This window comes from Cyprinus carpio, chromosome A1, assembly GCF_018340385.1.
Source record: "Cyprinus carpio isolate SPL01 chromosome A1, ASM1834038v1, whole genome shotgun sequence".
NCBI lineage: Eukaryota > Metazoa > Chordata > Actinopteri > Cypriniformes > Cyprinidae > Cyprinus > Cyprinus carpio.
This window is the reverse complement of record NC_056572.1, coordinates 35,231,360-35,255,466: the sequence shown is the minus strand read 5'-3', so window position 1 is coordinate 35,255,466 and position 24,107 is coordinate 35,231,360. Positions and strand designations below refer to the sequence as shown.

The following is a 24,107-nucleotide window of genomic DNA, read 5'->3' as shown; positions in this document are numbered from 1 at the left end:
TATTTTTTCCAGTTAATTACAGGATCTTTTCCTTAACTCCTGATCAACACCCATTTGATGGAACCTCCATCTCGGTTGATATCATGGTATGGAAATAAATGTTGTATATTCAAGCATAGATGAAATTAATGATGCTCTGAAAGGAATTTTTACCAAAGCAGAAATTAAAGGCACCATTGGAGAAGCACAATTTAAAAAAAAAAAGAAATCATTTCTGAAAATTACTTTTTTTGGGGGGGAAAATATTTTCAGCTGGAAAAAAATTGGTGCATCACTACATTAAATAACTAAACCAGCTTGTATGCTGTAACAAGCACCAGAATTATCCCATCACTGGTGAAAAAAAAAAGAAACTTATTTTTTACTGTTTAACGAATCCTCAAGGCATCACACTGGACAGAGATCAATTCCAGCCAAGGCAAGGCATCAGGACCAAAAACTTTGCATTACCTGAACTTGCCAGGTTTGTTTATTGTTGAAGTGCACCATTCAGTCATAATGCAGGTGTTCTCTTTTAGTAAGACGGTTGTGTTTTCTGCACATTCTGTTTTGAAGCTTTGGGGTTTGGAAGTTGATCGCAAAGTACACAAACACACCACAAAAGAACTTCACCACTGAATTTGAAGTTATGGAATATGGTATGTTTACTGCCTCCTCTGGAGAACAAATGATGTTGGTAAAGTTGTAGGAAATACTGAAGAATGGCTGAAATTTGTTGTATTTTTTTGTAGTGCTGCCGAGCTTTGAAGTAACCTTAAATCCACGCAAACCATTCTTTTATGTGAATGAGGACTCTCTGACAGTAGACATATCAGCTAAGTATGAGAAATTATATTTTTCTGTTTGAGTGTGCATACTACTCCAATTAAGTACTCTGAAGTAGTCTAGTTTTTTTATTGCATATGACATATGTACTGTCTGTTCCTGTGACCTCACTGGTTATTTAAAGATTTATTACAAGGGATGTTCTCAAATGTTTGATATGTATATTTGTTTCTTTAGGTACCTGTTTGGTAATAAGGTGAGAGGAACTGCATTTGTGGTGTTTGGTGTGATAGACAATGAGAAGAAGATCAGTATTGCTGCTTCACTGCAAAGGGTTCAGGTAAGTTAAGACAGAGATGTGCTTTATAACTTTATTAATTATAATCCCACATAATGCACAACTTCATTTGGAGACAAAAGGCATTGCTTGCATGTTTGTGGTTCAACATAACTGCTGTTTCATTGTGAATTGTATGCCTTTTTGTTTTGCTTAAGCAACAGACATGAGATGTACAATTCATATCGCAATCCTAATGTTATTGCAAAAGAGGGGGTGTAATCAGTGTTTTACAGTCCTACAGAAAAATACCAAAAAAAAAAAAAAAACTATTTAAAAAAATGTAGTAAAAATATTCTTATTGAATATAAAATGTATAAATTGTATTTATTAATTTTATAAAAAAGAAAAATTATAATGTAATTGCAGGGGGTTTATTACCACAATTTTACAGTTATTGTGTAAAAATAATAAAAATAAGAAGAAGAAGAAGAAAAAAAATATTTTTATCTAAAAGTAATTTTATAAAAATATAACTTTATAAAATGGTTTTAAAAAAATTACAATATTACTTTATAAAATAGCAAATACTACTGTACAGGGAGTACAGTATTTTGCCATTTGACTCTCTGTAGATAATTGATGGAGAAGGAGAGGCAGCGCTGACAAGACAAATGATCAAGGGGAACTTCCCAGAAGTCCAGCAGCTAGTTGGGAAATCCCTCTACATTTCAGCCAGTGTTTTAACAGAAACTGGTAAGAACCAGACTGACCTGAGAGTCTGTGTGATGGGTTGAGAGTTGGATTTTAGCTTGAGAGTTGCTGGAAGGTTTTTATATTTTACCAGCTCAAAACGATTTTGTCTAAAGTTGATTTCACCTCAGAAAAGACCTGATGACTGTGTTTGTGTGCGTGTTTCAGGCAGTGAAATGGTAGAAGCCCATAAGAAAGGCATTCAGATTGTGACGTCACCATACACCATTCTCTTCAAAAGAACACCACACTTCTTCAAACCTGGAATGCCTTTTGATGTCTCGGTATGAAAAAAATCACTAAACATTTAAGAATGGGATCATACTCACCTCTACTGAGCTCCGATACACAGTGATATTGGTTATATACGATGATATTCTTTTTAATTTCTTATTAAGGTCTACATAACAAATCCTGACCAAACACCTGCTAGAAATGTGGAAGTGGAGGTCAATCCTGGAGCGGTCAGAGGTCAAACAAGAGCCAATGGCATTGCGAAAGTTACTGTCAACACTCCGGGAGGATCTTCAACACTGGAGATCACAGTAAGACCTTAGCATAAATGAAACATCTCAAAGTCTTGGTCGCTTTTTGAAATTTTGCAAACCAAAAAAATCAATATGTTTATGTCCAGGCAAAGACCAAAGATCCACAATTAAGAGATGATCAGCAGCAGGCAGTGAGGAAGATGATGGCTCAGGCCTACAAGCCCAAATCCGGCTCCAACAACTACCTGCACATCGGCATTGATGCTGCAGAGCTGCAGATTGGTGATCAAATGAAAGTCAATCTGAATCTAGGAAACAGCCCTGGAGTGAAAAATCAGGATTTCACCTATATGGTGAGGAACACATGACACATTCATCGCTCATGCGCTACTTTGTGCATCCTAGTTGTTTGATAAAAATGGTGCTTTTTTACCTCCTATTTAGGGATGAATTAATGTACAAATTGTATTCATACTTCTGCAAGCACTATGAACATTTTTTTGAAAACCTACACCAATTCTGGAGTGTGACTGCCTAAGCATATCACCTACAAACTGGGATCCTGACCATTGACCATGAACCATTTTGTCAGACTGTTGGGCAACGTGAGAAAATCGAACATGCTGTCCTGTCTGTCTCTAATAGTGTTAAAAGTTCATCATTTTAGCACAGCATTTTTTTTGTCCTTTTTGTGGAATAGATATTAAGTTTATCAGAGTTTTATTGATTTATATAAATTAAGTTACAATAATTATATGTGTGCCAGTCAAATGCCACTCTTGTTTTTTTAAAACAAATTATAATTTATTAGTTAAAATATATTTTAATCAGGGGCCAAGCATCGAAGGTAATCATTAATCTTCTTCTTCTTCTTCATAGAACCATATGGTAAAAAGTTGTGAAATGCTTGGCCCAAGCTGATTCAATTGCAAGCTATGGCATAATTTTCTGCCATTTGAATCTTCAGAAAACCCCACTTTTTCGGAGTCCTCCTAGACCATTTGTCCAATTTTACCAAAAATATAACCACATCATCCTCAAACCATGCCAACAACAAATTTTGTTGATTAGTCAAACCATTCTCAAATAACACACAAACAAATTTAACAAAGAGTGAAAATGGATGTAAAGTTGTGTCTCTGCAAAGCTTTACTGTATTCAGACCAAACTTGGTGTGTGTTATAATGTTCCCTGCACAGTTTTGGCATAGCGTCACCTAGTGGTCAGAAGATATGTAAAATGTTTAGATTTGCTTATAACTTAATAAAGACTAGTGTCTTTAGAGTCGGAGAAACATACCAAGTCGAATGGTACTCAATTTTCCCATGCTGGCCATTTTGGGCATCTGCCATTTTGAAGTTTTGGGGCAAAAAAACTATAATGCAATTTCAAAACATGCAAATAACTTTTGATTAGTTTTGCCTATTGTCATGGAACTGGAAGATTCATTGGATCATCCCAAGAACATTGATTATACCAAGTAAGCCATTATCTATCGGCCGAATTTACTGTCGAATTTCTTTGAAAACCTACTATGTGAAAACTAAAAGCTTTCTTATATTAACATCAAACTTTATTTTGTAGCAATATCACATTACACTGACCACAGCAAATAAATTTGGTAAGAGTGCCACATATTGGTCAAAATGATAAACCATTAAATCATATTCTTAGTGACTGCATTGATGATTTTTCAGCCATTTTGACTAAAATCATCATGTCTTTAATTACTCATTGCTGCAGTTGGTCTGATGCTCCCTGCTATGCTTATAGCTCCTTGTTTTGGCTCTGTTGTGCTTGGCTCCTTAACTGCTGTTTTGTAGTTTATTTTTTATATATTGAATTGTACCTAATTATGTTTTCAAATGTGTAGCTGGCTATGTCATTATAGTATAAAAACCATTAAAAAATAACGTAAAATTTCAACTAATTGCTAACATTTCTCATTTTCATTTAGTTTACTCTGTACTAAAGTAACTAAAACTGAAATAAAAATGAACAAAACTATATAGATGAGAAAAACAAATAAAATGACTTTCTAAAACAGTGAATATAAAAAAATCTATTCGTGTAATTCATCCTGCCTGTATTTGTCATTATTCCCACAGATCTTGAGTAAAGGTCAGATTGTTCAAGTGAAAAGGTTTAAGATGACAGGACAATCTCTAGTGACTCTGTCTCTGCCGGTAACCAAAGACATGATGCCGTCCTTCCGCTTTGTGGCTTATTACCATGTGGACTCGCCTGAGGTGGTGTCTGATTCAGTCTGGGTCGATGTGAAGGACACGTGCATGGGAACGGTGAGTGAACCCAGAAACCATGAGCATGATGAGTGCCTGTAGAAACCATCAGCATTTATGAGCATGTTCTTACTGCTTTTAATCGCAGCTCAAAGTCGAGGTAAAGGACCCGGCACAATATGGCCCAAGAGATCAGCTCAGCTTGAAAATCACTGGAGACCCTGGAGCTAAAGTCGGGCTGGTCGCTGTAGATAAGGGTGTCTATGTCCTTAATGACAAGAACAGACTGACTCAGACTAAGGTAATTAACCTCACATATAATAGCCTCAGTAGTTTCAGACTTAAAATGACCTGGTCTCTTGTTGCTCTAGATCTGGGACGTCATAGAGAAGCATGACACCGGCTGTACGGCAGGATGTGGGAGGGACAGTATGGGGGTTTTCACTGATGCAGGTCTGATGTTTGAGTCAAATACTGCAGGGGGAACCAACACCAGAACAAGTACTTGAACAGTAGATTTAGCTGGAATTGAAGTGTCAGTGTTGTCATGCTCTGCATTCCCAAGCACATCTTTCATGTTCTTGTAGATATCGAGTGTCCTGTCCCATCAAAGAGAAAACGCAGAGCACAGAGTCTTCTGCAGGTCACCAATACATTGGGTAAGGCAGCTGTTTATGAAACTATTTATCAAATTGCAAAGGCTGCGATTTAATTCTGTTATATTTCATGTTCTTTTACAAATGAGCAGCTCATGATCCGGTGTTTTCAGCGTCTCAGCTCACATTAAATGCTGCTCCATATAAACTCATCTCTGCATCTGCTCTGAGTCTGGGTTGCTTGTAACATGCACCAACCATCAGCCCAAAGTTTTGATGAGAAGCGCTTATCAACAAAAGAGAAGCCTTTAAGGGCTTTCTGCAGTTTTGCATCAAAATAAGTTTAATGTTTGCAAAAGAAGAAATTCATTTTTATTTTTGAGTAATAATAATAATTATTATTATCATTTTAAAGCCTTTTTATTTTATAGCCATAACAAAATGTGTGCCAAGTAGTGCAGCCCTACATTTTTTAAAATCTTTTAAATTTTTATCAGAAAAATCACAATTAGATTTTTCTCCTAAGTCATGCAGCCCTTTTTATGCTGTTCCTCTCCTTCTGTCCTCGTTGTTTCTACACTATCACTGTCTTCTCAGCTGGTCAGTACTCCGGTGATCTGAAGAAGTGCTGTGTGGACGGACTTCAAGATAATTATCTCGGTTATACGTGTGAACGGCGGACTTTATTCATCAACGATGGAGATGAATGTGTTGAGGCCTTCCTGCACTGCTGCAGGGAGATGCAGCGCCACATAGTTGACTTCGCAGAGGAAGAGTTTTTACTGGCCCGCAGTGAGATTTTAGCCTCATTTGCAAAATACATTCTCACAGCTCTCAAACACAGGGATTTCAGCAAGAGAATTATCCACCTACTTACTCTCAAATGCTTCTTTATTGCTATTTCAAGTTAAATGGCATTTTCACATTATGATAATATAGAAACAGTTGTAAAGTTTGAGAGTGCTTGTGGGTTAATTAGAGCTACAATGATCACAGATTCTCATTTTATTACATATCAACAGAGAATAAACTTATCAATAGTGTGATTTCAGATTAATTGCTTTAATATCATATCACTTGGACTCGCATCTAATACTTTACTATAGCTTAAATTTGAAGTAATGCTATTATATATATATATATATATATATATATATATATGTATATATATGTATGTATGTATGTATATGTTTTTGAAAGAAGGCACGCTGAGACTTCTTAATGTGATGCTTCTTTTAGAGACTGCAGTTCTCTGCAAATACACACATACACAAGGAACACGAAAACAGCTTGAACAGTATGAAGACTGGCGTAAAACAGTAATATTGTGAAATATTATTACAATTTAAAATAACTGGTTTCTATGTGAATATTTTGTAAACTGTGATTTATTTCTGTGATGTGCAGCTGAATTTTCAGCATCATTACTCCAGTCTTCAGCATCACATGATCCTTCAGAAATCATTCTAATATGCTGATTTGCTGCTCAAGAAACATTTCTGATTCTGTTGAAAACAGTTGTGCTGCCGAATATTTTTGTGTAAACCGTGATCAATTTTATTTTTAAGGATTCTTTGGTAAATAGTTATTTGAAACATACATATTTTGTGAAAATGTAACTGTTTTTACTATCACATTTGATCTAGTTAATGCGCCCATACTGAATTTATTTAAAAAAAAAAAAAAAAAAAAAAAAAAAAAACACTTGTAAACCTTTGAATAGTAGTGAATACTAGTTTGTTTCTTGTTCAGGTGAAGAAGATGATTTTGATGAGGAACTAGGTGAAGTGATGGTACGCACACAGTTTCCTGAAAGCTGGCTTTGGGAGGAGATCGATCTTCCTCCCTGCCCACAAAACCAGTTGTGGTGAGAAAATGTTTTATGATATTTTCATTTACAAATAAATCAAAAACTTTTTGTGGGAACCAAGATGTTGTTGTTTCAACAAGTTGGCAATATTGGACACAGTTTTATCAGCTATAAATATGAATTTTGAAGTGAAGATGAAAACTATAGTGGCGGTGGGCAAAAAAGTGTCTGCATTAATATTTGTTTGAAAAATCTTGGAGGGACTGGCTGTAGATGTTGAAGAGATTTGACCATGACAGTGTCTTGGTTTGTGTCTAGCACTGAAACATCCACCTTAAGAACTGGAATATTCCTTAAAGACTCCATCACAACCTGGCAGATCACAGCCATCAGCCTGTCCAAGACCCTTGGTAAAATGCCACTCTTGTTCATTTGTTATATAATATTATTTGTTGCTTTTTGACGCTCCCTTTGTTTCCCTGCAGGAATGTGTGTGGCTGATCCTTTTGAGATCCCTGTTAAGAAAGATTTTTTTATCAGTCTGAAGATGCCTTATTCAGCGGTGCGCAATGAACAACTGGAAATAAAGGCTGTTCTTCACAATTACGGCAATCAGAAGCTGAAAGTATGTGCAGTTTACTGGCATGGTACATTGTACTAATCCTGTAAAAGCTACTGTAGCATATTCACAAATCCTCTAAATGATCGACATTATCAAAACTTTGCTGCTGAAGCTGTCGCACACAATCTACTACATGCCTTCTGTTGTCTGATTGAGAGTTTAGACTGTTATAGTAAGTAAAAGGCCTTTTAGCATAATTGTAAAAATGTCAACCTTAAGCTTGTGCTTTACACATCTTTAGTGATTTTTTTTTTTTTTTTTTTTTTTTTTTTTTTTTTTGTAAATGTAAGAATATCTTTGATATTATTAGTAGTATATCAAGATGAACATTTACTGGACTGAAGCAACTCAGGTTTACTTGATAATCCAGATCATTCTTTAGAAAAATTGCAAAAATAAAAAAATCTCTTTAGAAAAACTTTTTTTTCAAAAAAATCCCACAAAAAAAAATATATCATTGCATTATATGTTTTCAAACTACAGAGCTTTGATCATAAAACTAAGCATTTAATTATGATCTTAAGATGTATTAATGGGAGATATAGAGGGACAGCTGTTATTAATATGATTTTATGTAAGTATCTGCTATACTGTTATAAAGATTTCATTGATTTACAATACGAGCCTCAGAATTGCATCTTACTTTTTGCTTATATAAATATCAGCAGCTTCAGCAAATTTCATATTTTTCCTCAGTTTCAGCCTCTGTATAAAACTGAGTTTTTTTTTTTTTCATGCTTTATGAGGTTAAACTGTACAGCAGTGGACTTCACTGTACTTTTTTTTTTTTTTACAGACGGTTCAAATTAGATTTAAGACATCAGAGGGTATTTGCAGCAGTGCCAGCAAAAAACAGAAAGGCAGGATAACTGTTTCTGTTGGCCCCATGTCCTCCATAGCCATCCCTCTCATCATCATCCCCATGGAGCTGAAAGAGCAGTGGATCGAAGCTGAAGCATACAGCTCGAATCGCAATGACGCAATTAGAAAGAATCTGAAGGTGGTGGTGAGTCTGCCTTATCAATATTTAGAGGAAGGCTCTGGTGATTTTTTTGTAATATCCTCATTTGTAAGTCGCTTTGGATAAAAGCGTCTGCTAAATGACTAAATGTAAAATGTAATGTAAATGTGATTTCTGCAGGAATCATTCATGAACTATCCTCAGTCACTTTATTTTTAGATTTTCAATACATCCAGTAAAATTCATTTGTGTCCATCTTTCTTTCAGCCTGAAGGTGTGCTAACCGAAGTCCGGGAGAGAATTGTGGAGATCAACCCATCCCAGCATCCAGGTGCAGCTTCTTTAGAAACCCTGAATATGCAGTGAAAATGTTTGCAAATGACAACTGAAATCCTCTTCAAACACCCTATGTCCTCATGACTGAACAGGCGGCTCGCAGATCGTGCATATGAGGAGTGACATCCCAAGCCGAAAGGTTCCAAACACACCTGCTTCCACAGTGATCACAGTGATAGGTGAAAATCTCATTGCACTGTTCTCCTCTGAGGCATATAGGGCCCTATGGAATTCCATTTGTGTTTTTTTTCCCCCAAATTCCTTTTTTTTTTTTTTTTTTGTCCATTTTAATTTTAGTAATCGAAATTTAATTTTAGTAATCAAAAAGCTTGTCTAATTTATTGATATAATGAAGCTTTACTTAAAGTTTAACCAAAATGACATTTTAGAGCCTTATGAAATCCCCCCCCCCCCCCCCCCCCCCCCCACACACACACAAGTACCTTTAAGTAATCAAAAAGCATGTCTAATCAATATAACAAATTTAATAATGTTTACAAGAAATTCTGAATTCAGAAATTCTCTGTTGTCTATATTAACTGTTCTGGATGTATGATTTAGTACATTTTTTTTTTTTAAATAAATAATTGTGGTAAACAAAGGAGGAGTAAAATATTAACAATTTAATTAACCTTTTAAAATGTAATCAAACAAAAATGTTTGGAAATACCTTTTTTTTTTCCTCTCTTTTTTGACAAAGTGCTACAGTTAGGAAAACCATGGAAGAATTTTTTTGAATTGTAGTTCTTTAAAAAAAAAAAAAAAAAAAAATATATATATATATATATATATATATATATATATATATATATATATAATTATTATTATTATTGTTGTTGTTGTTTTTGTTATTCTGAGAAGTACATTCTACCGTACAATAGTAATAAATTTCTGTCTGTTTCTTTAGGTTAAACCAAACTTTTATTTTGAAAGGGTTTTTTGAGTTTCTGTGTGTAACTAAAGATGGTTTTTATCAGTTGAAATGGTGAAATGCTTGTGATGTGACATTCCGTGTTATACTTTAAATTACATTTTCTGTGTCTTGATTCCACAATTACACCCATGTTATGGAAATCATAGGGCCCTTGGTATATCATTTCATACACCAACCAGACCGGTGTCAATATGACGTAAAAACCCAATCACAGTCAATTACCTTCCATGTTTGCAGGTGAGGAGATAACACGCACAGTTGAGCAGGCCATCAGTGGAAATTTTATGGGTGAGCTCCTTGTCCAGCCCAGTGGATGTGGAGAGCAGAACATGATCCGTATGACTCTACCTCTCATTGCCACTCATTACCTGGACAGCACAAAGCAGTGGGAGGCTATTGGCATGGAGCGCCGTAATGAAGCCGTCAACCATATCAAAACAGGTCAGCTGACCGCCCTCAGCATCACCTTAATATCAATGTTCTCCCAGTGGTTAAATTGAGTGCAGAGTGTCCACTGCTGTCATTAATTTGTTGTTCTGGTAGGCTATCAGCAGGAGTTGAAGTTCCGTAAAGCTGATGGGTCATACAGTAGCTGGTTACACGTACCGAGTAGCACATGGTGAGATAATGCGGATTATTTACAGATAATGATTGTTTTTCTTTCTTGCACGTTTCGTGTTTTAATCAATTTGGTCTCCTCTTTTGCCTCTATTTACAGGCTGACAGCATATGTGGCTAAAGTGTTCGCGATGGCCAGTGATCTGATTGTCATAGAGGAGAATGTGATCTGCAGCGCTCTCAACTGGCTGGCCACAAATAAACAGCTGCCAGACGGCACATTTAAAGAAGATGCCCCTGTGTATCAGAGTGAGATGGTTGTAAGTTAATTTTTTTTTTTTTCAAAATTCCCCAAAATATCAAGCACAGCCCTCAGATCCATTGCGCTCTGGTGAGTCCCAGCTTGTGTTACTTTCTAGGTCCTGTTCCCCTCTATCTTCTCCCATTGTTTCATACTGTCCTATCAAAATAAAGGTGAAAAAGCCCATAAATATCTTCACTCAGGAACAAGTAACTGGAAGTTATGTCAAGAAAACATGTCCACATTTTAAAGATTTATACCTGAGGCTTTTCAGAATAAGGGGTTGCACAGAAAAGTCGACTTGTTGACTTTAATGCTCTGCTATGACCGGGGGTGCACATACGTTTTTCAGCCTCGTTCTCAAAAGAGCACCTGGAGATAGTAAACTTTAAAATATGTCCTCCGCAACCTCCGCGAAGTCTCATTCCTGCTCTCAGGGAACTGAGGTTATGATAGTAAATGGAGACGTTCCCTTTCAAGCTTTTACAAGACATTGCGGCAATTTCTCCACTTACGATAATCAATCCTGCCATGAAAGAGGCTACAAGCAGCCTGAACAAGTTACACCCTCAGCACACACACATAATTCCCATAACCAATAGTGGCATTTGTTAGGTTGGCTCTCAGCTGAAAGGTGGAGATGAGCCAATGAGCGTCTAAAGCCCAGGTACACTAAATTTGCATATCTGGCCACTGAGAACAGGGCAGAAGCAACAACAACGAGGGCGAAGGCAAGAAGCAGTGAAGTTTTGAGTGATTGAGTGATAGCTTCTTCATAGCAATGGATGCTAAAGGCTCGAATGGTGGCTGTGAAAGGGCTCTTAACACCATTTCTAGGTCCCAGGGTGGGACGGAAGGAGAACGTTGACACACAGTCCTAGGTACTCCAAGTGATGAAGCAGCGTGTCTATATGGCTGACTAGCATGTCCCGTGAATGAGCTAAAATCAGCCAATCATCCAGTTAGTTGAGAATGCACATCCCGCTCACTCTGAGGGGGGAAAGTGCTGCATCCATGCACTTCGAGAAAGTGTGTGGGGCTAAAGCCAGCCCAAATGATAGAACAGACTAATGGTACACCATGCCCTCAAAAGCAAACCTCATAAAGCATCTGTGATGTGGTGCTATCTGAATGTGAAAGTGTGCGTCATTTAAATCCATGGACGCAAACTAATACCCAGGGCAAATTTGCACCAGGATCTGTTTCAGTGTTATCATCCTGAACGGATGCTTGCAAAGCACTCTGTTGATAGGCCTGAGATCTAGGATTGGGCAAAGTCCCCCATCTCTCTTGGGTACCACAAAATAGCGGCTGTGAAACCCACTCTCCAGCTCGCTCGGAGGGAAAGCTGGCGGCAGTGGGCCTCACCCCAAACAAACCATGAGCCACGTTGCAGCAAGTCGGAAGAACACGGGCCGGCAGGTCCACGCAATGCCCGCAGTCGGACTGGTGATCTGGCTGTTCGATAGGTCTCAGGCAGGGCTTGCAGAACAAAGCCATTGTTCAGGTTGAAGTAAAGCAGAAGACTCTGACGTAATTGTTGCGTGCACCGCATTTTATTCTGCCTCTCCAGCATGTCAGTATTTGCATTTGATTTGCTTACTTCATGACAATTGGTCAGTCAATTAGACTGGCATGAGCCAATAGGACTTCAGGAAAGGTTGAAAGGGAAGGAGATCCCATAAGCGGAGAAACCTCCACGATGTCTCGTGAAAGCTCGAAAGGGAATGGCAGCGGATAGCCTAGATCTGTGATTTCAGTTTGAATAGAAATCTTATACAGTATTACAGTTTGTCTATTTAAAATTGTAATTGTGCATTATCATCTGTCAACCATGTCTGTATACAATTAAGTGGTTTGAACTTATTTACACAGTGCATTTTTTTTTATTTTGGTTGCACATGCACACCTGCGTACCACTTATGTGCACCCCTGGCTATGATGCTTTAAAGACGCAGTCGGTTATAATGATAGCTAGTGGTTGTAATGGATACTGCAGCCTAAATTCAAAATATTGTTCCCTATCTGTCGGTCACTACGAGTTATGTCGAACGACATATGGGGTCTCACTTGGGAGGCCAATCATCTCTGAGTTTAAGAGAAAACTCCAATGAAAATTGGCTAGTGGATTTAACATACCTGAGCCACTCCCCGTGAGCATCTGGTTGGCGGTACAGTGCGAACAGCGGTGTCCCTTTCAGCGATCCCCCTGGGCGTTTCAACTAAAAGAGCAGATTTCCTAAAAGAGCAAATCACGGACGATTTGCGTCTTTTTAAAGACGCCGTTTCGTCCGTGTCCTTCTGGATGCGGTCGTTTCCTGTTCTCTGACAACGACCCCGAGCATTGTCTTCCATGTCTGGGCATTCAGCACGCTGAAGACACATTCGTGGATGGTTCATGGACGCACTGCGTGTGTGACCATGGCAACGCTGCAATCTCGTCTCTCCTTTCTTAAAGGGAAAGGAGCAGACCCCTCTGTCACTACCCGTTCTGGTTTCTCTGCCACGAGCAGAGGACCGCCGGCTAGTGCTCTGGGAGATTTGAAGGTGACAGTGAGAGCTTCTCCGCCGGGCCACGCCCCACGGACCTCTTACCCCTTCCGCAGTGTTTGTCCTGTGTGGCTGCTGGGTGATTCTGTTGGGCTGTCTTACGGCAGTCCCAGCGGGTCATTCAGTTTGCCGCCGGGGATCAGATGTCGATTGCAGCATCAGGGATGGGCTATTGACCTCTGTGGATGAAGAATCGGCGGGGCTGCCCCCCTCGGGTGTTGTTGCCACTGCCGAATTGGACCCAGAGTTGACAGCCGTGCTTGCCCGGGCAGCTGTAAGCATCAGAATGGAGGTGAATACACCGCCCAGCCCTGAGTGCTCATGGCTGTTCGATTGGTTCTCGGTGTAGAGCGCGGCTCACAACCGCGTTTTGCTCTGGTTCCTTTCTTCCAGGATGCGCATGGGGAAGTGATGTAGTCGTGGATGGCCCCTTTTTACAGCCAGAAGCCACTCGTTTCCTTCCTCCATCCTCACTACCCTCGATGGTGGGGCAGCTAGGGGGTGCGTCGACATTCCCCAGCAGGAGAGTGCGATTGCGTTGCACTTGTGTCCGCAAAACGCCGCCACTGGGCAGAGGTTGGCCCACTGGATAGTGAATGCCTTTGCCTTGGCGTACCATTCCCAAGGCGAGCCATGCCCCCTGGGGGTGAGGGCCCACTCCACACGGAATATGGCCTCCTCCTATGCGCTGGCGCATGGCGCCTCTCTGGCAGACATCTGTCGAGCTGCGGGCTGGGTGACACCTTATATCTTCGGTTTTACAACCTTCGTGTCATGCTTGCTGCGCCATTCCCCCTAACACGGGGGTGTGAGCACCTTTCTACTCCCAGTAGAGTTCCCTGGTTGGCGTACCCTGGTCGAGCATCCTCCAGCACCCTCGGTGGTCAGACTTGGCGGAGCAGTCTGCCGCCAGGCCCAGCACTGGTGTTAGCATGCCCGGAGTTCTGGTCAGCCCCTGTACTGGGCTAGGTGTCCATATGGATTGATTCCCTATGGGTAATCCCATATGTGTATTCTTCCACGGTAAGGTTTCCCTCTTGGCAAACCCATGTCTTCCCTTGACAGACCCACTCTGTCAGTCTCTTCTGGCAGCTGTTCGATCCCTACTCTAAGGTAGGACCTGCCTCAGAGACCCATTCCATATGTAGTACTGCCCCCTGGGTCAGTCCATATCAGTAGCGCCACATGTCACCTCCCTACGGGTAGGATGTGGTCTCCGTAGTGACCTTTTCCTAAGGCTCGCTTCCCCATTGTCTTGCCAAGCTGTAAGAAAAAATAGTGTTTGTTCATCTGCAATACATCTATAGGATGTTTCTTATCAGAGGTTAACCCTCTGGAGTCGATTAACGCGTATACGCGTTTTGGGGTATTTTCTCCTGATAACCCCGAAAAGAACTTAAATTACACTTTCAGTTTTGATCGTACAGATAAGTGCAATACATCAATCGAATCTGTAAAGGGTCTACTTTTTTTGTATACAGACATAATAACAACAAAACTTTGTGCACTTATAAAATAAAGATAACAAACAAGGAGTGCTGTCTGCAGCCTTTGTCTGCGCTGATCTTCAGATACAAATGCGTCATTAAAATGAACTGTAACTCAGTGAATACTCAACGAAGAGACGTGAGAGAGATATCTATAGAAAGCCTGACATGTCTACTTTTAAACACTAAACAAGTGCTGCTGAAAAACAAATATTCTGTGATAAAGTAATCCATATGAAAAAAAACCCGATGTCCGTTTTTCACGTCTCCCTTCATTATCTTCTAATGCGACCACGCCCCCGCGACGAGCACGCTTTTGAGATTCAAATGTTTCACTGAAGCGCGCGGCTTTTGAATACGCCCACACAACCAGAAGACAACGCAGTGAGACTGTTCTTCAAGTTTTTATTATTTTACTGTTTGCTTCGCGATGAGAGGAATAAGACATAATTCACCCCAAAAAGATGTGATGTGGTTGAGGATTTGAGATTTGGATTTCCTCAGAAAAAAGAATGAAGCACTTTATTCAGCAGAGTTCATAAACATGAGTAAGTCTCTTTTTATTTATTTATATACTTGTACTAGTTTTCACATAACGTGTAAACATTTTACTAGTTAGACTTTTTTCAAAGACATTTTCCAAACTATAATTCCTGACTAAATGTATAATCAAGTGAAATATTATGAAGTTTCAATAACAATATACACTACTATACCATTCAAAAGCTTGATGTAAATAATATAAATGTAACAATAAATGCAACTGTAACAAATGTAACAATCATTGCTGTTCTTTCAATTTATCCCCCCTAAAAAACCTAAAAAAAAATATTCTCAGCTCTTTTCAACATTAATAATAATAATAATAATAATAATAATAATAATAATGATAATAATGATAATAATAACATTAAATGTTTTTTTTTCTTTTTGTAGAAAATAAGATTGTTAAAAGGATTTCTGAAGGATTGTGTGACTGGAGTAATGATGCAAAAAAATTCAGTTTGAAAGTCAGCTTTGATTTTTCCTAATAAAACTGTTTAACTGCACTCACAAGTGAATATTAAATTATGTTGTGGGATAATTAAATATATTCTAAATAAACTACAAACATAAAATTATATAGATTTATTTTGTCCTCACATTCTTTCTTGTCCCTCTCAGTGACACAGCTGACTGAATGGCTCATTATGCAGCTCATTATGCAGGCCTTTGTCTTCTCAGGTGTGAATTCATGATAGTTGACGCCTACTCGCATATGACTTTTACCAACAAAAAGTGTCTTAGAAAATTTAAATCAATATATTGTTTTCTGTAAGTGTGTAAACAAGATGATTTTCACATCATTTAGAAAAAAAAAATTCTAGGCTACAAGCTCCAGTTCTCAAAATTCCTGGGAACCAATTTTCTGTATGTGTTTTATTGCCTTATTCAAGTGATTTAACATTTTTAGTTTTTCACTAACCACGCATAACATTTTTTTTCTCAAAAACACAATCATGTACATACATGCTGCTCACATATTATTATAGCCTAGTTTGTGCTGATTACAGTGAGATTAGACTTTAGCCATTTAGATATTTATAAGAAACTGAAAAAAGCACAAATGTCAGGGCATGACAAAACTTCTCCAGGCCCCAAAAATACCCTTAGACTCCAGAGGGTTAAACAGATATTTAGAAGATGTCTTAAAGATGTTTATCATTTAGAATGTATATAAAATTGACATCTTAAAGAAGTCTATCAGATGTTTGTACACAGCAGATGCTTTCCAGATCTTTAATGATATCTTGCAGACGTACGTGTGTTATCTGGGTTTCATTCACTTAAGATGTAATCGAGTGTGTTTATGTGAATACCGGTCAAAACTAACAATTTGACATCATTTTGTGTGTATTTCCTCGTTCATGTGCGACAAGGTGTGAAAGAGAACTGAATTCATTCTAAGAGCCGCTTTTCTGTATGCGTGATTCAGGTTTGTTCGCAGAGAAAACTGGATCGAGCTCCAGTTTGGGAGCTCCAAAACAGGGCTTGACTTCCTTACATTGACAGACAGACACATGACACATGTGAGCCCTGGAACCCCCTCTGTCACATAGAACAAAGCGTTACAGGTAAACGTTCCCACGCACTGCACTGGAATGCCTCGCAGGAGAGATCGCAGGGCATTCATGGTTAAATCTCAGTTAGAGAGGAGACCCGGAGCTTCATACATGGCCCCGTCTGTATGTCACCGACCATGAGCTCCAGTTTTCGTCTTAGAAAAAATAAGATGTTATGTATAGGAGCAATAGCCTTGTGAGCGGTGCTCTGACATATGCTGCAGATGTGCACAACGCCATACAAGTTCGAGTCTCGGATCAAGGTTCAGGCTTCTCAAGCCAACAACAAAGTGTTTTCACAAACTTTAGCCTCTAGTTGCAAATTGTGGCATGTTGCAAAGCATTTCAATCACTTGTGTTTTTATTAATGTCATCATTGATTTGTTGGCTCAACTTTAATCACTGAACTGTTGAGGTTGTTCAACCCCTAATCAGAATAAACATTTCAATTTAGTCTTTTGAAATTGGTGTATCCTAGAAACATACTTCAGTTTGCCAAACATTTGCACCTTTCTGACATCTGATAGATGAATACTTCAACACTTAACTGCCTGTGTATCAACAATCCTTGTCTGGTGTTCAAACACGGCTCACCCAGTTCTGGTGAAGCAGGAAGTTGGATAGACACCATTATCCCTGAACACCAGAACAACTTGCAAGTACAATATGTGAAATTATGCCAAACCATTGGCTGTTTCTTGCCTGCGTGTAGCACCCACAGCTCTGCATTTTTTCAGAAGCATCCTGACATTCTTGTTATATCATTATACATCTTATTGAGTATATATCAATTCTAGGGTAACGTACGTGGGAAAGATGCTGATGCCTCTCTAACTGCATTCGTCCTGATTGCCATGCAAGAGGGGAGCAAGATCTGTCCTGGATCTGTAAGTGTTATTCCTGGAAACAACTCTACAATACGCCATCTTCATCTGGAGCAGGTCTCACTCAGTCTCTTTCTCTCTCTCTTTCTCTCTCTCTATACTAGAATCTTCAAAGCAGTATGAAAAAAGCTGTTGATTACCTGCTGCTGAGAGTTCACAGTCTGAGAAGCACTTATGCTGTCGCTATGACTTCTTATGCTTTGGCCCATGTTGGAAAACTCAATAAAGACATCTTAAGGAGTTATTCCACCGAAAGCAAAGGTCAGTAATGTTACAGTCTGTGGAAAACTCAGTAAATGTCTAGTAGCATGGAAGGTAAGATTGAATACAGTTGAGGTCACTTCTCCATGGCAAAAGCTTGTGTTTTCCCAGATAATTGTACCAGGTTTTTTATAGTTAACTAAAACTGAAATAATAAATAAATATATATATAAAATAAAATAAATGAAATAAAATTCAGGCCTATATATAAAAACTTTCAGTTAGTTGTCAATGAAAACATCTTAAAGGGGTGGTTCACTGGATTTTTTTCTAGGCTTGATTGTGTTTATGGGGGGCAGTCTAACATGTGTTAATGCTTGTTTTTTTTAAGAAAAATATTTTTCACATAATACGCACTCATCATTTCCAGCTTTTATGAAGCCCCTTTCTCAGAAATACACAATGGGCTCAGATTTGTTAGCTAGCCCAGTGTGTTGTGATTGGCTAAACTGCCTCTAGTGCGCGTCTAATCGTCCCGCCCCTCACCTCAGTGCATGTGCTCCGGTTGTATTGTAAACCACGGCCGTAACGTTATGAAGCGACGAGAAGAGAGACACAGAGGAGAGGAATTGTTGAATAAAGTCATTATTTTTGTTTTCTTTGTGTACAAAAAGTATTCATCGTCACTTCATAACATTACGGTTGAATCACTGATGGCAGATGGACTATTCTGACGATGCTTTTCATACTTTCCTGGACCTTGACACTGTTATTTATTTGCCAGTCTATGGGACAGCCTACCGGTTTTCATCCAAAATATCTTAAATTGTGTTCCAAAGACGAACAAGCTTTTATGGGTTTGGAACGACATGGAGGTAAGTGAATAATGACAAATTTTTTATTTTGTATCCATTTAAGAACCACTGCTTTAGAACATTGATTTTGAGACATGTGAATCCATTAGAATCATTATCAGACAGAATCGCGATTCGAATATGAATAGATTTTTACATGCACCTCTAGTTTTCTCTTCCTCTTCTCTAAAGCCCCCTTTGCTGCATGTTCCCGGGGGCGGGGTTTATCTAGGTTTGTTACATCACAAACCCGGAAAGTAACTCATTGTAGTCCCTACGAGCCTTTTTTTAGGCATTAAACTGACAGTATTTTAAAACACCATCTCTGTTTGCATTGAACTTTCAGTGCCGCAACTTTGCAGGTATTGTTTATGCTCAAACAGCAACATTACACACTAACTAACGTTAAAAAAAGTGAAATCGCAATGAACCACCCCTTTAAATATATGTTTGATGTTTTATTGCAAATAACATAACTGCTTAAATAAAAAATGACAGTTGTCAGTGTGTTTTTTTTTTTTTTCCAACAAACTCTTTTGCTTATACCCACTTTTAGATGGACTATTTTGGCCAGTTCCTGGGCAGCACTATCACTCTCTAGAGGCCACAGGTTATGCAGTGCTGGCCCTGGTGATGGCAAAGGATTTCGAGAGTGCTGGACTCGCAGTGCGTTGGCTGGGAAAGCAACAAACTCGCTATGGGGGTTATGGCACAACACAGGTATTTAAAGAGACAAACAAATAAATAATGTGTACTGATTGATTTACATGCTTTACAATTTATATTTTCCTCCTCATTTTCTTCAATCCTCTGAGTTATATTTAACTCTTTCCCCGCCATTGATAGAATTTTCCAGGTTTCTGTGTTTTCACTGGAAGCGTTATTACGCATCTTCTAAAAGAGTACTAAATGTCTGTATCAAAACAAGCAGAAGTAGAAACAAGCGATCGCATGTGTAAGCAGATGCATATGTAAAATAACACGATCATCAAACATTAATCATTATATAAATCAAAACTGCCTAATGTTACCAAATGAAATGACAATCCAGCGTTATAGCACCATGCAAGCGTTGGATGTGTTGACGGAAGCGATCTATTCCATCTGTGTTTTGATCATCATTCTGAATCTGATCCAGACCTAGCCTTTAGCAAAAATTCAATTTTCTATTTGTTTTTGTTCAAATTATTTATATATATATATATATATTGTTCTTTCTTTTAACATATTGCATATTCAGATATTTATAGAACAAAATATACTGGGGGCCATGAAATTTTTGTGAAAATGGTCAAAAATGCTGGCTGTAGCTGGCAACCTTTTTTAAAAAACTGCTGGCGGGGAGAGAGTTAAGGGAATACTCCATTTTATTGATATACCAATGAAACATCACTTTAGAGGCTTATCTTCGCTTTTCAAAAACATCCATGGGGTGACATTTTCACCCTGATTGAGAAATGAATTGAATTTCTCAGTAAGAGTGAAATGCAAATGAGATTTTTGTGTATTTTGTGTTCCATTTCAGAAAATCGTACAGGTTTCAAATTTTCTGAATTTTCATGCAAAAAGTTTAGTGTCAAAAGTAATGGGAGTTGAATACAACAGCAGTGAGAGTGATGTCTTCATAAAAACAAAAATAAATAAATAAAATGAATAAAAAATAAAAGACAAACATGTCTAATTGGTCATGTCTTTTACCTTGATACTCTTGTCTAATTATCTGTCTGTTTAGGCAACGATCATGGTCTTCCAAGCCGTGGCCGAGTACCGCATTCAGGTTAAGAAGGCAGACATTAATTTGAACCTGGAGCTCGCTGTGCAGGAGAGAAAAGAGAAAACCAGAATCGCTATAAGATCATCCAACATTCACCTTTCTCGCTCAGACAAGGTCTGGAAATATGAATGAATGTTTGCACCATTAATGCTGAAAAATATAATTAAAATGATGTCCAATGCACATTTACACCATACACAGTCTAATTCACATGTTGTTTGCATTAACTGATTCGCTTTCTTTATCTGTCTGCTTCATGGACTGAATGGCACAGTTTGACATTACGAGGAGTTTCAATATCACCGCTCAAGGGGCTGGGGTGGCCATGCTCTCGGTGAGTATTCATGAACGCGCTCATGATGTCTTCACCAGCATGTTGTTCTGTGTTCAAGAGCTCCTGTCCTTTCCTCTCAGATCTTTTCTGTGTATTATGCTCTGCCTGAAGAGAAAGACTACGACTGTAATGCGTTTGATCTCAGTGTGCAGATGGAGAAAGCGTCTGCAGGTAGGATTCATCATCAGGAGAGTGAGACAAGAGTGTAATTCAAACGGATTTGTTGTAAAATAAGGTTAAATTATGATGTTATATTTTTGTATGTAGTATCCTATGATGGAGCCTCTTAAAACAAACATAACAACACAAAACACATATGAATAAACAAACACTTCAATACAACAAGCAAAAATATAATACAAACAACAAATAAATCATTAATACACTGTAAAAAAAAGTCTGTAGTTTTTACAAAATAATTTTGGCAGCTGTGGTTGCCAGAATACTTTTGTAAAAAATACAGAAAAACTGTAAACACAATTACGGCCAAAAAATGTAAATTTTACAGTACACTGTAAAAAAAAAAAAGTCTGTAGTTTTTACAAAATAATTTTGGCAGCTGTGGTTGCCAGAATACTTTTGTAAAAAATACAGAAAAAACTGTAAACACAATTACGGCCAAAAAACTGTAAATTTTTACAGTATAAAACTGTTATTTACAAACAAGAAAATTTGAATGTAAACCAGTAAATTCAACAACGCACACTGCTATTAAAATCTGTTTTGTACCTTTAACATACTGACAACCACCATAATAATGCAGGTGGTAAAAGAGAAAGCCACATGAAGAATCGAAGTTCATCACAAGTAGCTTTGCCACAAGCAGAAGTTTATATTAATATATAGAAGGTGCACAAAAGTCATTCATGCAAACACAAAACACCATCATGGTGACACACGATACTTAAACAATTCAATAAACTTTCATTAAACAGCAGAAGATGTAACATAAAGCCCAAATGTACAACTGATAACAAAAAACTATTAAAAAACATGATTATTTAAACAAAATACTTTCAAATGTGGAGCGTCACACAGGGAATTCTGGGAATATCAGTTTACAGTTTTTGACTGTAAATTATACATTGATTTGTTCTTTTTTTTATTTCTAAAAACTGTAAAATTAACAGCATTTTACTGTAAAATTACATGAAATGTCTGGTTAGATCTTTTACAGTTTTTCCCTGTATATAGTACAGGAACTTACTGTTAACCTATTAACACTTTTTTTTTTTAGCGTTTTTACAAAATTGTACAGTTAAAATTACACTTATTTTTTACAGTGTACAATATGCTACAAACAAATAGCCTAAATTATAAAAACAAATATTATTATAATTGTAGCCATACTGTATTTATATATATATAGATGGGCAACCTCTCAGGTTCACAATTATTTTTATTTTTTTGTGGAAAAAAAAAAATGTATTACCTCAATTTGCATCGTTTCATCAATCATGCTAAAATTAGTCTACAGCATAAACTTGTAAAGTGACATACATACTTTATTTGTATTTTTAAAAACAACAGACTAAAACTTTAGTTTTTACAATATTTGCATGTCAAATTAACAAAATTGTTTTGTTATGAGTATTACAGTATTTCTCTGTTTTTGATACCAATAATTTGTAATTTTAACAAATAATTTTGATTACAATCACATATTGTTATTGTAAATATAACAAAATATTATGTTTAATAGTTTACAAAATTCCACTGTGAATTAAACAAAAAAAATATGTTTTGGGGTTTACAATACTTTTCTGTATGGATTTTACATAGGGGGAGTCGGGGCCTAATGGTTAGAGAGTCGGACTCCCAATCGAAGGGTTGTGAGTTCGAGTCTCGGGCCGGCAGGAATTGTGGGTGGGGGGAGTGCATGTACAGTTCTCTCTCCACCTTCAATACCACGACTTAGGTGCCCTGAGCAAGGCATCGAACCCCCAACTGCTCCCCGGGCACCGCAGCATAAAAATGGCTGCCCACTGCTCCGGGTGTGTGTTCACAGTGTGTGTGTGTGTTCACTGCTCTGTGTGTGTGCACTTCGGATGGGTTAAATGCAGAGCACTAATTCTGAGTATGGGTCACCATACTTGGCTGAATGTCACGTCACTTTTTAGATAGATTTTCTGTAAATTTCACGGTCATTTTTTACAGTGTAGACTATTAAATCATTTTTGTCCTCTGCAGTTTCAAAGACCCGTTAAGAAGCTCAACCATGTCTATTTTGGATATCGGCCTGCTGACAGGGTTCAAGGTGGATGAACATGATCTTTCAAAGGTAAATAAATGGCATCAAGGATTGTGAAAGTTCAGAAAATCATAAATAAAATCGAACACGTTCACTTGAATTAAATTAAATTAACATAATGGGCATTTGATACTCTGTTTTTCTCTTACGATTTGGCCAACAGCTATCCAGTGGTAAGGATAAGTACATCCAGAGCTTTGAGTTGAATAAGGAGCTGTCAGAGCGAGGATCTCTTATCATCTACATAGATAAGGTACACTGCCATTATTCCCATTTTTGCATGTTGTGAATATGCTATGATTTTTTTTTTCCTTTACTATGAGCAGTTTGGTGAATTGCTGTTTGGTGTAGTGATTGCTCATGATAATAACCTTGTACTTAATATGTCTTATTAGGTTTCTAATAAAGAGAAGGAAAGGGTTGTCTTCAGAATGCACAAGATCAATGAAGTGGGAATGCTGCAGCCCGCTGGAGTCACTGTGTACGAGTACAACGCTCCAGGTGTGTGATGTTACAGTTGCCAACAAATATTAATCTAGAGGACTAGAAAAGAAATGCATCTATTTCATAAACAAATATTCACATTTAAGCAGTAGATTATGTGATAAATCACTGTCAGTTACAAAAAAAACAACTCAAAATTGTGCTTGTGTTCCACTGAAATAAAAAGTAAGTTGCACAGATAGAAAAATTAATATTGGCGCTATTCCCTTATGCAAACAGCTGCGCTTATGTAAGAACACAAATCCATAGGATTGACCATTTTGACACATTGTGTAGGACAGATTCTACTGACATGTTTAATCTAACCTGCATATTTTGACAGATAAGCGTTGTGTGAAGTTTTACCATCCTCAAAAGAAGGATGGATCGCTGAACAGACTCTGCCATAAGGACCTGTGCCAGTGTGCTGAAGGTTTGTACACTTTAAATGCAAGATGAATATACAACATACTTAAAAAGTATAATTTTATGAAGTCCCCATTAGAAAAATGAATGAAATATCCTAACAGAGAACTGCAGTTTGCA

At 37.8% G+C, this 24,107-nt stretch overlaps 1 protein-coding gene across 1 annotated transcript in view; it reads left to right on the top strand.

Annotated features, from left to right (window-relative positions):
• The window catches only part of LOC109074247 (complement C3-like), a 48,309-nt gene that overhangs the window by 1,015 nt on the left and 23,187 nt on the right, over positions 1-24,107 (top strand). The window lies entirely within an intron of this gene.